The 5,072-nt window shown below is 36.4% G+C and overlaps 1 pseudogene; it reads right to left on the bottom strand.

Annotated features, from left to right (window-relative positions):
* Positions 1–4,709, bottom strand: part of LOC115291217 — a 56,380-nt pseudogene extending 51,671 nt beyond the window's left edge.
* Positions 4,710–5,072: the final 363 nt, after the last annotated feature.

Raw genomic sequence — 5,072 nt, forward strand, 5'->3', positions numbered from 1 at the left:
AAGTGAAGTCTAAAAATAAATAACTGCTGCTTTTAAATACCAATATTTTCAATAGTCTCAAGACTTTAATTCCATTTGGAAAGTATATTCTCATTTATGCATTACCCGCTAGGGTGGCTTGACAGTAGCAGAATTGTTGCTCTGATGGCACTGGGCATTATTAAAAGCTATTTAAAAGCCTTTTAAGCTGTTTAAAAGCTATTACAACCATTTATCTTCTGTTCAAGATGGGGAGATGTTAAGATGTATTTGGCTAGGAATCTAAGAGGCTGAACGTCAGTCTTGTTCTAGACCAGTTGTTTATCTTTCTAAGGAGTACCAGAGGGCAACGTATAGAAAGAGGGCAAGTGACTATTCCAAAATTAAATATTTACTTAGGATAATAACTTTATGAACGGCATTGCAGATTGGTATGCTTAAAGCCTGAACAAAAATTTCAGTAAGAGATCTCAGAGAAGCAGCAACATCTGATAAAAATTCTGAAGAGACAGAAGAGAGATTTCTGAAACTAATTTCTTAAGTGCATTTTCAACCTTATTCCAAGTCATACCATCTTCAGGCAGCCTTATGTAAACTTCAGCCTGAAGAACTTCAGAAAGAACAGTTTAATGAACTTTCCACTGCTCATCCTGTCTTCTTATCCATAGGTGAGACTAATTTGCTGTTTGGTGTGCTGAAGTTGAAAAAAGAGTTTTGGGAATAAGAAAACTTACTCTGTTTGCATTGAAAATGAAATGAATTCAGGGCACTTCTGCAAATTTTAAAATGATGCTCTTGGTAGACATTGTAAAAAATGTCTCTAATACCATGAGAGAATAAAATCAACTATTCTTGCAGAAAATTTAAGTTGTTAATTAAATTCTTTAGTTATGTTTACCTAAAAATAAAAAAAAATTAAATGAACTTTTAGCATCTTTATGGTTAAATATAGTTAAACTATAATAAGATGTATTGAAAAAGAGAGACCTTTCATGGGCCTTCATGTTCCAAACTGGTTCCCCATTTTTTAGCAACAGAGAGTATGTTTTATTTACGTATTCTAGATAATATCAATTTTTGAAGGACTTACACAGTAAGAATATCCTATAAAGACTGATTTATAGTGTCAAATTATTAGATTGTAATAGATGGAGCTAGAATGTATTATGCTAAGTGAAATAAGTCAATCGGAGAAAGAAAAATACCATATGACTTCACTCATGTGGAATTTAGGAAACAAAAAAGATGGAAAAAGGTGGGGGAAGAGAATAGAGAAACCACAAGACACTCTTAATGATTAAGAACAAATTATAGGTTGATGGAGGCAGGTGGATGGTGACGGGCTAGATGGGTGATGGGTACTAAGGAAGGCACATGTTGTGAGGAGAACTGGGTGTTGTATATAAGTGATGAATCACTAAATACCTGAAACTCCTATTAATCTGTGTTAACTAGAAAAAAAAATCATTCTTTATGGTAGAGATGTTTTTTTATTAATAACAAATATTATTTTACATGGAAAAAGTAACATTTAGGAGCTTCTTAAATGTTCACTGATTGCACTGAAGTGAGGGAGAAAAATGAAAAACTCCAAAATCTTTCTGTACTCTTTTTGGTGTCTAACGTCTTTGAGTGTTACTACCCAGTTGTTGAAAAATGTTACAATATGTTTCAGCAGAATAAAATTTTATATCCTGTTACATTCTAGTCACTTTTTTGTTGTTGTTACTGTTTCTGTTTTTGTTTGAGACCATAGAGACCTTGTGATCCCAGATGTAGCATTTTGAGGTTGGAGGCTGAGAATTTGGATTCAAGTCTCTTTTGTATATCTTGCTAATTGCCTATGCCTCATTTTTTAATTTGCAAAAATAGAGATAAAATAAGGGGGGGTTGTGGTGTAATGGGGTAAGATGTGTGAACACCACCAGCATTACTCCTGAAAAATAATGTGCATTTAGTAAAATGTTGATTGAATCCATGCTCACTTTGACTATCTTTACAAGTGAATATGGGACACATTCTATTATCTTTAATGTATTAATGAAATCTTCTTTCCACGATAGACTATTCAAATGCAACAAATACTTCATACTTTTCAGTTCTTTAGACAGTGTTACCTATGTAGATGTCTAAGCTCAACCAAGTCTACATTGAATATTATTTACTATATTTTATAGGGCTATGATTTCTGCCTCTCTCCCTAAATTATAGGTATATCTTCTTCTTTTGGAACTTACGGTAATTTGTGGGGCATCGTTAAACTGGTTGAGAGCCAGTTATGTTCATATCTTCCCAAGTTCTCATGAAGTAACTTCATGTTAATAGTTTGAAGTTGGCCATGTTGGAATATTCATATTATAGAAATCAGCAAATGGTATAAATCATGATCCTGGGCTGATGGAAGTTCTACCATTTTATACATGCACGGTTGTACCTCAGTCATGGCAGAGAAAGAGCAGCCCGTTGTGTATTACTTTCTTATGCCTCGGCTTCCACTCATACCCTTGTCCAAAATTAATTAAATATCTGAGCGTAAATGCAAGAGAACAAGGAAATGACAAGGAGGAGGAGGCATGTTTTGCGAGCACCATAGTTTATGTATTTAATGGTTGTTAAACATTAAATTAATCCTTATGTATGGCTTTTGAGAAAACTGTTTTGCCAATAATCAGCAGCGATTATCTTGATGCAGTGAAATTACCTGAGACCTAATTTATTTCGTTACTTCTTGGGTGAAGATGGCTTGTCATATACTCTGAACTAATGAGAAAGGTCAGCTGGGATGAGATTTTCTAAAGGACCTGAGAGCCTTGTGAGAAAGAACTTATCCTAAGGGAAAGGGAATAGATAAGTCTACAAATTTGGCCCCCGAAAGAGAAATCTTTGCTCTGAAAGACAAGCTTCTAGAAGAATGGGGCATTGCTCCTCAGGCATGTCATCTCATTTTTGCCTGAACTCATACTTAGGATTTGTAGGAAGGAGGGAGAAGTATAAAGAGGAAGCAGTAAAAGTTCTTTTATATCAACACCCTACAAAATATTAGGGTACAAGCTAAGTGTTTTGGATTTCTGCTATAAGGGAGTGTAATGCAGAACAGGAGAAGAAAATTCTACCTACTTAGCCATGTAACTCTGTAATTATCCTTAACCCTTGGTAAAAGTAATAAAGTCTATGTCCAAAATAATATACACGCAGATATAATTAGACACATTCAACATAGGAATTCCAGCAATTCATGTAGCCACATGTAGTATGCCCCCGCTGATGTTCTAATGGAGCCAGCAATGCCATCGCAGGGGCACTGGCACCTGGCGGAGACTGTAGTCTTGGTGGAAGTATGCACCTGAAGTAGTATTTGCCAGTAGTATTTGCCTGGAGAGTGCTACTAGGGTGAGAGAGCAGTACCAGTGCAATTAGCCCTTAGCTAGTAGGAAATAGCAGTGTTGAGGCCACAGAGAGAGGGATACCTAGAACTTCTTAGAACTACAGAGCCCTTTGAAGCCTTTATTGTAGGCATTGCTTTAAGCAGGGAGATCATGGGAGACACAGCAGAGCCTATGTTATTGTAAGCTTTCAACTGTTTCACAAAGAACAAAATTTGAACAGAAGATTCAGTAAAGATCTGTGGTACCAAGGTTATAGGAGTAAATGAGGTAATGTGTATATTTTAGTATATGTGCTGCCAAAGCGAGCACTGAACTAATGTATATAAAAGGCTTATTATTTAAAAGAAAATTTTTAATGTTTATTTTTGAGAGAGAGTATAAGTGGGGGAGGAGCAGAGAGAGAGAGAGAGAGAGAGAGAGAGAGAGAGAGAGAGAGAGAGGGAGAGAGAATGAATCTGAAGCAGACTCCAGGCTCTGAGCTGTCTGTACAGAGTCCGATGCAGGGCTCAAACCCACAAACCATGAGATCATGACCTGAGCTGAAGTCAGAAGCTTAACCAACTGAGCCACCCAGGTGCCCCTATAAAGGCTTATTTATGTAAATGCCTGATGAATAGCAAATGCTATTTAAGTGTTAGTTGCTATAATGTTATTGTTAACTGTTGTTACTGTTATATCTCCAGTACCACCATCATCTTATTTCTATATACTTTATTTTTATTTTTTTAAAAAATTTTTAAATGTTTTTATTTATTTTTGAAAGAGAGACAGCATGAGCAGGGGAGGGTCAGAGAGAGAGGGAGACACAGAATCTGAAGTAGGCTCCAGGCTCTGAGCTGTCAGCATAGAGCCCGACCCGAGGCTCGAACCCACGAACCGTGAGATCATGACCTGAGCCGAAGCTGGATGCTTAACTGACTGAGCCACCCAGGCGCCCCAATTTCTATATACTTTAGAATTAAGTTTAACATTCTAAGTAAAATAAAGGCAAAATTAAAAGGCTTTGGGGCTTAGGGCGCTGTGGATGGACTTGAGTAACCATGAGTTATAAGGACATTCGTGTAAAGAAGTGATACTGAAGTCATTGTTCTGCATGGTAGTGTAAAGTAGCAAATAAGAATATAAAATTTACATCTCGGTTCTGTGAATCAAACTTTATACATTGTATAAGTGCCAGATTCTTATAAAAATGTTAAGCTGTAATTAAATACATTATTTATTGTAGGAGAATTTAGAAAATACAGTTACTCGCTCGTCTACACGGAGAAGGCAGGAGGTGTAGTACAAGGCGCACACCATCAGGTGCCGAGCGTGGGGTGGCGCAAGGGAGTCTATTTCAATCATTACGTGATGCAGTTACATGCGGTGCACAGATACTCTCTACAAGTATCACTCATATGTTTTCAATGCCAAGGAATTTCAAAAGCAGTTGACCTTGAGTAAGGCATTCCTACTTCCTTGGAATACATTTCTAATATTAATTCATTAATGGTTCAGTGTAATGCAAATTAATTTTAATGCACTTTGCATTGTCAAAAGTAGTGTGACCATAAAAACAAAGGGTAATGTGATCAGACTCGTGTGTGTGTGTGTGTGTGTGTGTGTGTGTGTGCAAGATAAAATTGGCTTCTTCTTGAATATTGTATACAGAATGTCATGGTTTACAAGTTTAAAAAAATTCACAGAGGTAACAGATTAAAAATAGGA

The sequence above is a fragment of the Suricata suricatta genome, chromosome 5, assembly GCF_006229205.1.
Source record: "Suricata suricatta isolate VVHF042 chromosome 5, meerkat_22Aug2017_6uvM2_HiC, whole genome shotgun sequence".
Taxonomy (NCBI): Eukaryota; Metazoa; Chordata; class Mammalia; order Carnivora; family Herpestidae; genus Suricata; species Suricata suricatta.